The sequence below is a fragment of the Pecten maximus genome, chromosome 3 (genome assembly GCF_902652985.1).
Source record: "Pecten maximus chromosome 3, xPecMax1.1, whole genome shotgun sequence".
NCBI lineage: Eukaryota > Metazoa > Mollusca > Bivalvia > Pectinida > Pectinidae > Pecten > Pecten maximus.
This window is the reverse complement of record NC_047017.1, coordinates 5,125,984-5,139,287: the sequence shown is the minus strand read 5'-3', so window position 1 is coordinate 5,139,287 and position 13,304 is coordinate 5,125,984. Positions and strand designations below refer to the sequence as shown.

Sequence of the window (13,304 nt, the reverse complement as noted above, 5' to 3'; positions counted from 1 at the left end):
AACAAATTCATTAACATGGCCAAAATAAACTTTCTCTGGAAAAACTTGGCGGTATTAGACTACTGTAGGTATCGAGAGCTACTGGCATGGTAAAATGTCACATACAGCATTATTTATTCAGGGGAAATAAATCTGTGGGTCTGAATCATGTAGATTTCCCCTTTGTTTTGTGTTAAAATGGGCACAAATTTCACTTAAATAATTTAAATCTATTACTGTATTCAATTGTTTGTTACACAAAGTGTGGGGCTCGTCAACATGGTCAAAGACTCGAAACCTTATCTGACATGCTCGGCGAACGACAAGTACGGCGATTAATAGATATTTTCACTCGCAAAAATAGAAAAGCATAGCAAAATTAGCAATAAAACTAATCAGATGAAATTAGAGAGGTATGGAAGCGGTATTCTTTCACTGTATGTTAACGGCGGATAAAATCTGCTAATTTAATGTTCCTCGCGGATGTGCTTCGGATGAAAGGCCGAATGGCGGATTTCAATGTTTCACTTTACATGGTGGGAATGTCCCATCCTATTACATATGGGTGGTAGGCCAAGCGTGAATATCTGATACTCTCTCCGTTAAGGCCGAGGGCAGGGGTGGGAGATGGGGACCTGTGTCATTATCAATTGTACCGTCGCCATTGTCTCTGTAATCAGACTTAATGCACATCTAATCTTCTCAATAATTAAAAAATAGGGGTTAAGATGGACCTCCATCGTGTAAATAAATCCATATATTGATTGGAGGACGTGGGGAAAATACCCTCTACACCGTTATAACATCACAGAAACCAGTAAGCTGCTTTCTCCGTCATCCTCATCCAACGGGTCCAGAGGCTGAAGCAGTGGGACTCAAAATACCTTTATCTACCTCTTAAAAAAGGTGTTTGAGTTAAATTCCGATTCAATAACTCCCTGTCAATGCTTTCTATAAAATTATCCAATTTTCTATTTCAGGGTAAACAGCCAAATCCAAGATGTTGATAAAAAAATGATGAGATATTATATATCAAGTCATTAATTAGCTATCATTTATAAGTTTTTCATTAGAAAAAATAATTAAGTTTTTATATAGCCCTTTTTATATATATATGTATGAAAAAACTTGCCAAAGGCAAAAAATTCAAGGCTGTTTCTCCAATATCTGGTCCATGTAAACCTCCACACAACCTCCCACAGCAACTGCCTAACAAAATATAGTCTTATTGGAGTCTATGCATTGCTGAGGAAAGTGTTGCCAGGCTAATTTGAAAATGATATACAAGTTTTCAAGGGTAAATACATTGGCTGCCCTTAAATTGGTGAAGTTAAAGGCAATTTACAAGTCATTTCTATTTGTCGAAATGCACATCAGCTCCCGCCAAACATCTCTCAAGCATCAGGTATATATATGACGGCCGTACTTAACATCTCAAAATCGGCAGGGATAGTGGCCTCCGGTTTAATGACACAAAAATGATTCATAAAGTTTTGAGCCGTTCATAAAAAAAGCATAATACTGAATATACTGTAAAAACACGACAGCAGGGGAGCAGCTCCCGGTCTGGCCTTATCGCCACGGAGATAGCACCCAGCGAGAGACTTCCCCCCACCACCCTGGTTACCAGGGCCCCAGCTTCCTTCACAGCCCATTATATCAAGTTGGCACAAATGATTTATTGGGAACCCTAAAAAAATATTATTTGTCTTTTGGGGTGGCCCAGCACATTTTAAATCATTTCTCTTCCAGGCATATGCTGACTTGGACAAAAAAATATTCGGCCAGATTTATCTCCCTTACCACCTTGAGGCAAGCACTCCATCTTGTTGATGATACTGAACCCCGCCCCCCTCCCTTTTTCTCTCGATATTATATATTCATACCAGAATTAAAGCCAAAAACTGTCAAAATACTTTTTTTAAAGACATGAAAATAGAACTGTGTACCAAAATATAAATAATTCACGATTATCTCCAATAAAAAAGATCAAGTGTCTGATTTTCATTATTTATCTATAACGTCAAGTGTTGAACTACCATTAAAATACGATAATGCAATCAATATATCGTGTCGGAGATAAATTGATAACCTGCCAATAAACAAAGATATAGAAGATTGTATCTTAAATTCCCCCCCCCCCCCCCCCCCCCCTCTCCATCGAATCTCCTTCTTAAAAAAAACAAACAAACTCCCCTCTCCATCGAATCTCCTTCTTAAAAAAAACAAACAAACTTCCCGCAAAGTTTCAATTTTTCTCTTTTTGAAATTTGAGAAATGGGACATAAATATAAGAGACGACATGTGAACAGGAAGTGAGCATGGCATTATGGGTCGACCAACTAACGTCCCCTTACTGTGAATTATGCATAAAAATGCCAAAGGAGGGGACAAGTCGTTATCCTTAGTGTCTTATGCCAATAAATTTTACTTCCTGGCAGCCTCCTTCATATGGTCGCCATGGCAGCACAAATTAAAATTCTGATAAGGGATTGAAAATAACATTAAAACGTAATGTGAGATGAGTGCTGATAAGGTGAAGAAAATGGCTGGCATCTTCACCAGCATCCCAAAACCCCATCTCCTTCGCAGGGATATTGGCATGCAGCTCCAATTTTAAAACAATGAACCGCAAATAAACCCTACACAAACGGCGTACTGGGTTGGTGCAGGTCGAGTAGCAAACAGATTATGTGCAATGTGTCAAAAATGCTACATATCTCCTACAAATGGCACTGTGAGAGAAAAGGGCAAAATGAGAGTTATAGTCCGTTTCCGAAAACTCCCACTCAATATTGTTTCCACGACTACAATACATTTGTAACCAATGGTAACAGGAAGTTGCTTAATGTGATACAATTTCTTGTCAACTCCTCGGCTATACCTATCTATTTTGACAGTCTGCGGTGACTTTTTACAGGTTCCACATATATTTGTTCCATAACCAACCTAACCACCAACAAAAAGCATGATGTGCATATTACGTCAGGTTACAAAATGAAACATTTGTCTTTCAAGCGGAGCCGATATGTTTTCCCTCCATCGTTGAAGGACCAGCATGACGATGGTTGTCAAGAAGCCATTAGACATCAAGTAATGTTTTACTCTCCACACAGCGTACAAATACGAAACCTGCTATAACGTAATGAAATAGAAACTGAAATATCATCATCGGGGCACAGATATGAAGGATGCTAAGTATTCCAACTGTGGCCAAGTCGGATAGTTTCTTGGGTGTTTTTTGACTTCCTGCTCTAACAGCCTGGAGCCAGGCTTATCAGGAAGGGGGGAACGGGAATAAAAAAACACCAAGAATGTGTTAAGTGTAGGCCTGGAACCCAGCTGGAGGCCCCATCACTGCTCAGCTCCTCACCCGAGCAACACAACACAATATTTTCTGACCCATTACCCTCACCGATAACTGATTCTACCATAAATATATAGTTACAACTAGAGGAAGGCAGCGTCGGCTGTAAAAAAACACCACAATACAATAAATGCATTTTCTCTCCAACTTAACCAGGCTTTCAGGTATTAAACCTGCCAGATTCTACAAATGACACTTACAGGAATGTAGGCCTCTTCCTATCCAATAAATGCCCAAGATCTCTTCTCCGAAAGCATCGTCAACTTCCCAAACGTTTCCTTATATTTTTTTTTCTATTGTTAGACATGCCAGTCTTGCTCTGACAAGTTGTCTTTAATAAATAACCTGCTTGTGAGAAGTGGGAATCTTTGGTGCGGCAAACAAATGCCGTTTAAATATTGATATCTGTCGATAATTCAAATGATCTGCTGACCTGACAAGACACTGTTTTCTTTTTTAAGTCGTTTATATATCCGACTATGATTTTAGTTTTGTTGTAGTTTCTACTACATCAAAACTCTCGTAAAGTCCCAACATATCCAAACTTTCATTTTTTTAATTTCCATTTTAACATCAGCGGAAGATAAATATTTTCACTGTTTGCCCTTAAAACACCATTATAGACGGAGACCAACTTGGAAGAAGTCTTTGGTAGGTGAAGAGATTATTAATCTGAGAGTTGCGAAGAAGACATTTTTTTTCCTGTGGATGTGGTGAAGATTCGTCAGAGTGGTGTTGAGTACAATATTTCGGAGGGGGGATGCCAAAGGGTGGAGGGGTGAAACTCTATCAGTATGCCACTAAACCTATCATTAAAAGTCCATTACCAAGCTTGGCTTAGCTCTGGTAACATGTCTAGGGGTACAAACGTGCTATTCACTGTTCTCGGCACTCTTCAGCTGGCTACTCCACACATCAAACAGATAGCCTTGACAATGGCCTACACCAAACTTTTGATTAAATCCAGGACATTACATTAGCCATTGAAAAAAAAAGAGGGGGTCAAAACAAAATCACCTACAAAATGGCTAAACATTTTAGTGTGGAAATGATCAGTGTTTGTCTAAGGGCAGTGATTATCCCACTTGGAAGTAACAAAGACAGGGACAATCATCTGTTTTTGGGGGGGAGGGGATCGAATACAGGTATTAAAAGATGGCATTTGACAAGCGATGGCGGTACACAAAGACTGGGGCCAAGTCATTACAAAACCACCATCAAAACACAGGATATTGGCCAAAGAGAAGATGGGGTAACCGCGGATACCTGCCCTGCCCACCCAGACCATTGTGTCCAGTCCAACACTATACACCCCGGACCCACCCCTGGTAAATGATCTGTAGAAGAAGAAACTCAATCCGGGGCCCTTTTCCACATCTTTCATTAGCTGTCCTGCTGTGGCCATTCCATCATTGATTAGGATACCACAGGAAATTGCCAACAAGTATGCCTATTGTGGTAGCCCTATGTTCAATGAAATTTGGATCAATCTACGAATCATTATTTTCTAAACAGATATTGATTGGGTTACGAGACATGATTACAAAAAGCCGTTAAAGAAAATAATTTTTTTTCTTTCTCTCGTTTTCCACCACATTTTTCCAGAATGGTATTCTTTTTTTTTCTTTTCTTTTAGAATCCCCGAGAAATGCTATACTCCACGGCCAACAGAATATATTTGAGCATGGAGAGCCATCATTTGCCGGCATATTGGTGGAAAAAAAAAACAGAACAAGCTGCAAATTAGTTTTTTGTAATTCAATTTTAACTGTAGAAGTACCATGAAATTGCAAACAGTCGTCGTCACTGACATGTAGTAAGTTGTAGAATGAGAAAACTCGATCAATGTTGTCAAATGTGGAGTCTGATTTCACGGAGCTAAGCGACCTTCGGAGATTTCAACATGGTACTTGAATTGGTTGAAATTCATGTAGTTTCTCTCTAAATGGCAATCGACTCATGCGGCCTGTCATCAAACGGCGTTGTAAGAGCAGATCGGGGAATTAATACTGTGACCCGACAACATTATAAGAGCAATTCAGAAAATAAGAAAACAAGAGAAATGCTGGTCTTTCACATAACCAGATCTTTTAAAAGTTGATAAATCCCCCTCTGGAACGGTTCAATATGAACCCCATTGTCCTCGACTAACTAGAACTCGTTAATAGATCACAGGTTCATACCTTGGGAGCCTTCAGGACCGGTAGTTACCGCCAGGAGGGGGACAGAGGGACCTAGTACTCTATGAAGCTGGTACGACGAAACGTCTAAACTCGTTTGGTTTGTAGGTAGACTTTTGAACTTTTAAAACATGTAAATTAACGATCTGCGGTATTTAAACGATACAGAAGACAATCTGCTGAATAATGTTTTATATCTAATTATTATGACATTTACAAGTTAATTTTTTTAAGTAGAATAGATGAATTGACATTTTCCCGTTTTGTCTGGATACTAATCTAAATGATGATGATTATAGATAAAAATTAAGTTTACTATTGAAATTCTTCGCAGTGAATCTACTAACTAAGCAATCATTTTCAAGCAAAGCCAGAAAAACAATTTTTTTAACTTCAATTTGGATTTCTTCGTGAAATGATTAAGAGTTGAATTGACCTAAAAAAAAGGGGGTCATTGTTTGTCTTGATTTCCCCTACTGAACAAAATGTTACGCCACCTTGAAACGTCAAATTTCAATAAGTATTCATCAGACAAAAACAAATTTATCTTCCTATCAGACTTGTGGTTTTCTTATCGCTCCGTCAATGGTCTGAATATCTTATGGAAGAATATGAAAATGTCTGTCTCAGGTTGTGAAAGGAAAATATGAAAATAACAAGAGCCAATGTCTTCTGCCTGATTTGCTAGCCAGTCGAGCAGACGGCATGTATGTGGTGACACCTAGACAGGTCTGTTGATGACACTATTGACAAGGGCTGACAGAAACAAGAGTCGACTTGTCAACATCTACCTACTGAAATCATCTACCCCCCCCATCTCACTGAGCACCTTCTAACCATTCTGCCTTCCCGACCCCTACATATGGGTATTGACCCCTACATATAGGTATCGTGGCTGCCGACCCCTACATATAGGTATCGTGGCTGCCTCACAAGCTTATAGCCCTAGCTAGTACCTACAAATTGGCTAAGCTTGAGAAAATTTCAAAGATTTTTTCACCATACACAATACACAAAAATTATCCCTTTTTAACCAATATCTATGTTTTTCATAATTATTATTATGTTTTTGCAAGTGTTAGTCAAAAGCAATTCTCAATGATGTTAATGAAATTATTGTCTTTTTTTTTTTTTTGGGTGGCATGGTAAGCTAACCGTACTGAAACGACACAGTTTTGAGGCTATTGGGTCATAATGGGGGGATCGCATGTATGAAACCAACATGTGTCATTTGGGTGGTAAAACCAGTCAACAGACTGGTCACTATCTCGTAAACCTCCCTATAGCAGAGAATTCCATCATTACCATCAATTGACTGGGTTTTCTTATGATTAAATCAACAATAACAATGTTTATTTTCTTCTGGGTGAAAAAAAATAGCATTTTGAAAGAAATTACACCAGCAACCAAATCAACGATCAATTTTCAAATGCTATGGTGTTGAAATACGGAATCAATGAAAGTATGGCTAAATCCTAGAATGTCTGCGATCAATTTTTTTCAATAAAAACCGTGCACGAAAATCTGAATGAAAATGGATTGAGAAAATCTCCGAAATTCAGTTATCAATTTCTTTATGAAAAGAATGGAAAGAGACGTCGATACATATTACCAATCAATACACAGTCAGACATATTATCTTTGAATTAATTTTCAAAGATATCTCGACAAGATTTGACGGTAGAGTCTGTTTGTGTTTGTGAATGGTTGTGTGAAGATAAACTCAAGCCTCGGGCTTCATCACCGAGCCACACAAGGGGCTAGAGATAGCTACCCCTGCTGATTCCCTCCCTAGGGACCCAAGACAAAATCAGGGGTCAGAATCGGTCCCTAATGCTGGTTGCTGAGCCGTGAAATAATTCATGCTTCCATTTTGGCTTCAGCAGCTGTCGAAGGCATCTTCCATTGTATCAAACTTGGTAGTGGGAGTTTTGATTTCTTAATTTCATCCAGCACAGATCCAAATCTACGAACATTGAACTTGAATGAGAAACTTCGGAGGATATCTTCGTTAACACTTTAGAGATAAAGATCTTCCCAACAGTTACAATAAAAAGGAACTTAACAAGATTTTTTGCTCAGTAGATGTTCATCGCTGAACACTGACCTAGCATCTCTTTTAACTAACTGGAGATTTTTCATCATCATCTCGGAGCTTCAGATCTTATCTTGGATATCTAAAGAGGAGTCGAGAAATAAAACGTTACTAGAACCTGACATTGTTGGCGAGATGTTTTTTCCCTAGTCTGGGAGATTTGTAGCCGTTATACAACCTCAGTACCTAACTATTTAATCTCCTTCTAACATGTATTTTGAAGAAACCAATTTATCTAAGGTGTTGAGAGCGGGTAATCAGATCTCGATTAGCTAAGGCTTCCAAGACATACCACACCGACTTCAGTCCTATCACAGCACTTCTAACATTTTTTCTAATTTCTTCTTCCGATCAAATTTCAATCGGTAAATTTCTTCATCCTTGTACTAATTGAGCTGAAAGATTTTTCCTGATAAAATCTTATTCTAAATAAAAGTCACTAATGTAATTTAAATCTGACAGAAAGTGAATCAATTAAAAACGAATTTTAAAAATGAAGTTTTGTAGATATTTTCTGCTCCATTTAATCTATACGAAAAGTTGAATGAAAATACCATTAAAAAGAAACAGACAGAAAGCAGGCCTATTTCCAGAAACAAAGTATTTATTGTGAGTAGAGAACTTTTCCCTACTTAACAGGAAACCAAATGTATCCTTTTCTCATTATGAAACACATTCAGGAAAATTCAATTTCCAATTTAAAAAAAATATCTGTGTAACTGTTTAAATACTTGAAAACAAAATAATTTCCAATAATGATTTACACCAAATGAATATAATTAAAAATTCATTGAAAATGTCAATTAGGCTAATTCTCATTTCCCCTGAGTATTCAGGCGTATCTAAACGCTGTATGCTAAAGAACATTAAAAACAATAGCAGAAACAGAGGATTATAAAACGTTTTAAATTTGTATTAAATGGCTAATTTAGAATAATTAATGTCAGCTTAATTAAGAATAACTTGATTTTAAACGTGGCATTTTCAATATACATTTTACTGAGGTGATATATTTGTATTTTTCTCACCAGCGATAAATCTGTACCTTTCTAAGATTTAGACTGATTTACTAAGGAAAGATCATTCAATTTTCTCCTGATAAAATGTCACCAGCAATACAAATATAGTTATCAAGGGAGATCGTAGAAAAATATCACGACTGATTTTCATCATCAATATCATCCGACATCTCTGAAATCATCCCTTATCTTTTCCTTCTTCACAGGTATACGATTTCCTTTTGCTCGAAATGAATAAAAAATACACTACGTAATATTCTAAACAGAAAAACCTCATCAGCAATAAAAAGCTGAGAAATCAAGATATTTTGGCTGATCGTAATACAAGATGGCAAACATTGAGAAGAAGCTGTTTTAAAAAGACGGGAAATTCACCTATTTTAGATGAGTTTACACGTCTCTTCCAGATGCGTCGTTTGTTATAAAGAGAAGAAGCTTGGGTGGCAGGACTCACGTTAGTTCCAATTTTATGAGAAAATTTGTGATGCGTTTTATGTGCTACTTCATTGACACTGACGGGCCCAGTTTACCAAGCAACCAGAGTGACACAATCCTCATCACCTGAAAGCCTTTCTGCTGGATATGCACGTGTGATTTTACCTAAAAAATGTAATCTTTGTCTCATTCATCCATGCAAATGTTTATAGAGCAAGATTTGATCTGATATCATCAGGGCGCTATGTAACTTGTTAGATAAGGCAGATTTTTTTTCCGCTAAAAATAGTCAGCAGAGTTTCCGATCATTAAAATTCGTGTTGTAAAATGTCATTACCTGTTCTGCCGCTATTTAAATTCAATTTTAAATGATGAAAGAATTTACAAGTACTATTTTTCACGGAAATGTAAAGGATTTTTAGTAGCATATCTGGAGAATAGAACAAGCTGATGTATTAAGTCTATATCATGTTTAATTCTAAATATCTTTTTCCATCTAATTTTACCTTAATTCTTTAATGAACAATATTAATTCTTTTAATTCTAATTAAACAAAGTCGATGGAGTTCATGATCAATTTTTATTATTTTAAATTCTTTTAATACCCTCGTATATTGTTGATGAAAATTTCAAGAAAAAATTCTATTAAAATATTTTGAGAAACAATACTTTCAATTTCTAAATGTTTAACTGTTAAATGGTGCCTTATTTATAATAAAAGATGTTAATTACGGGCCTAACATTAACATCATTTTTCCCTGGAAAGGTGTCAATATCGCCATAAAGTCCATCAAAATGGTTCTGTCAACCCCTGTGAACTACTGTGTAGGCAAACCTCCCCGTCATTTGTAGGTCGGAAGGAGGGCGTGGCCGAGGGAGGAGGGGGCACTCTGACCCTGCTTCTGTATCCAGAGAAATTCGACTGGAATAATTGCCCATCTCGCACGCTTCACCTGACTCTTTGTGTTTCAATTTACAGCGGCCTCAATACTGGGGTATTTAAAAAGCAAACGGTAGATACACAGGCCTCAGAAATTATTCCACAAGTTTGAGGTTCATTACACTTTAATTCTGAGCACATTTCAAACGGGAAATGAGAGGTAAAATGCTCCCTATGTGAGCCTATTTTATGGTTAATCAGCGGAGACCCAGCCTCTACAACTATCTTGTCGAACTGAAAGGGAGAGTCGCCCAGTCGACAAACTTGGAGGGTAGATTTTTACCCAAAGGCAATTTTTGTATAATTAGCTCAACAGACCGGAACAGGTTATTCAAAATACACATAATAGGCCTCTCTCGACCTAGCCGAGGTATTCTAACCGAGTAGGCCTGGACTGATCACGCTCGATTATGACAGGAGTGTTACGGAAGATGTTTGTGGTCACCAGGATAGCCTTGGGCTGGTCCTAGGACTGACCGAGACATTGACTGAAGTCAGACAGACACAGATGGACAAGACATCAGAATAAAAGACATTTGTTATTTCAATCAAACGGATTTTAAGGCTGTAGACTTATCCTATTATTTATGGTTGATGTGATGTATTCTGTATTGAAGCACTTACCAGTCGGTACATATGCTATATGAATGGACTCCCCTACCCCCTCCTCCCCCAATGTCACAAAAATATTCAGGTGGTAGAAAATTATGTACCATTTCTTCTATCCTGGCCCTCATATGATGACCAGTTTAACTTCCCTCTCCCTAATCAGTATATATGTAATGTCCAGTCAAAAGTGTCCGCTCCCTAAAGACAAGTTAAAGTCTCCCCTCCCTAATGTCCGGTTAAAATTCCCCCTCTTCCCATTGTCTGCTCACTTCTATGTCCAGTTTCCCCCTCACTGGTCACTACTATGTCCAGTTCCCCCCATGGTCACTATGTCCAGTTTCCCCCTCCCTGGTCACTAATATGTCCAGTTTTCCCCCTTCCTGGCCACTACTATGTCCAGTTTTGCCCCCTATGGTCACTACATCAAGTTTCCCCTCTCTAGTCCAGTGTCCAGGTAGATTTGGACATCAAGTCTCGCCACAGTGTACTCGCCACAGTGTACTCGGTAGCACCTAGAATTCCTAACTTACTCTACCATTAAATGAGATCACGCCAACAAGTTAAGCGTGTACAATGCCGAAGGCTATAGTATTTACCTTTTTTTCCCCCACTTTTGTGTAATTGCCTATAATTTCATAATTATGAAGATATTTCTGCGTCCCTTTCAACGTAATAATTCGTCAGAATCGTTAACATCAATACTCTGCCTTCGACAGACCATCAACAGGCCGACGTCCGAGAACAGTTGGACAGCACGACAGCTAATCAGCGTCGAGTGGCCTTCCATTTTCCCTTCACGATTCAATAGTTTAAAAAAATCACCATACAATTGAACTTTCCGGCAGAGTTTCATTTCCAAAGGTGCTATAATGCTGGCTCATGATTAACTAGATTGATATGGGTGTCATTTTTGGGGCCATTCCATTATCAAAACGCAAAGTTTCAGAACCTAGATGGTATCTGGAAACTTGATATTACGCAGTTGCATAATTCTTTCTCTTTAATCGGATTTTAAATTTTATTTTAAACTTGTGCCAGTCAGTTAAACAATGGTCCGTACCACTAGATACCGTTTTCACTGAGCATAATTGTAAGGAGAGGTCAGGATAGTACCAAGCACGCATAAATACGGATCACGGCATTTTAAACACTTTTTCATTAACACTCCATTCAGTCGAGGAGTTTTTATGAAAACTGTTGACATTGATCATAAAGAAAGGCGGAGAAGGATCACCTTGCTAATACTAGCTCAACACAAACTGCGGTGATAATTTTCTAACTGGGGGTGGTTTACTAATGATATTTACAGTCATTGCTCCTTACAATGAAACCTTTGTTTAATCATGTTTCCGATAAACACAATGGTGATGTTGTTGAAGGAAATTCCGGAAAATTATTTTTTTTAAGGATCTTCAGTTTGAAAATATTTTCAATAAAAAAAAACTGTTCTGTTTTAGAAGTGCTACAACGAATCAATATTTTACATATGCAAATTATTAAATAATTTACACCAGAAATTATTACACATTATTTTTTTTTCAACTTCACTCAAGAGTTTGTGCTGCCAGTTTAAGTTTAAATCTATATTTTCATCAATACCACCTGGCAATGTAGCCTGTTCCGTGTCAAATGTCATTTTCTACTTCTTAGCAATTTTTTTGGCAAAAATGAAATGAACTGAAATTTTGACATTTTAGAATCGAGATGACGGGATATGTATATTTGAATTGCCTCCGTCAACACTAGGGGGCACTGTGAGAGTTGTCGGGAGGAAGCGCACGTTGTTCTGGAAACGCAGCAATTTCATGCAACACCTACGGTGTAACGGTGGTTTGGAGCCGAGGACAATACATCACACTAACACTACAAACATACTGTGAAGCTCTTCCTTCACATGTCAAAACCATCACAATGTTGAACATAGCTTGAACATCTTCCAGAATTTATGTGGGCACACTAGCTTTGCCCTCCTCCACTTCTCCCCGTCACTGAAGAGTGGAATTCCCTCCCCCATACATCAACACTGTACACAAAACTCCCTGCTGCTTTTCCAGAAGTCTTGCAGAGAAGCTACACAATATGTCAACACACTACAAAACAGTCCATCTTGATCTTCTTAAAGGAAAGGTTGGATCAAGATTTATAAACTTTCCTTCATAGTCAACATCCCCTTGTCTTCCCACAGACAATACAAGCAGATTCCCTGATCAATGACACCAACTCAAATTCTATGGGAGAGAGATTCTGGTCTCTCAGTACAGATAAGGGGACATAACTGTTGTTGGTACAGATAAGGGGAAATAACTGTTGTTGGTACAGATAAGGGGAAATAACTGTTGTTGGTACAGATAAGGAGACATAACTGTTGTTGGTACAGATAAGGGGAAATAACTGTTGTTGGTACTGGTAAGGGGACATAACTGTTGTTGGTACAGATAAGGGGACATAACTGTTGTTGGTACAGATAAGGGCACATAACTGTTGATGGTATAGATAAGGGCACATAACTGTTGATGGTACAGATAAGGGGACATAACTGTTGTTGGTATAGGTAAGGGGACATAACTGTTGTTTTTTGGGTTTTTTTTTTTGACATAACTGTTGTGTTACTACTGGTTGAGATGTTTTAGTACTGTTGATTTTTTATTTTGATGTTGATTCATTTTTTATTTTGATGTTG

At 37.9% G+C, this 13,304-nt stretch overlaps 1 protein-coding gene across 3 annotated transcripts in view; it reads right to left on the bottom strand.

The window, feature by feature from the left end:
* The window catches only part of LOC117323006 (homeobox protein Meis1-like), a 91,682-nt gene that overhangs the window by 12,906 nt on the left and 65,472 nt on the right, over positions 1-13,304 (bottom strand). The window lies entirely within an intron of this gene.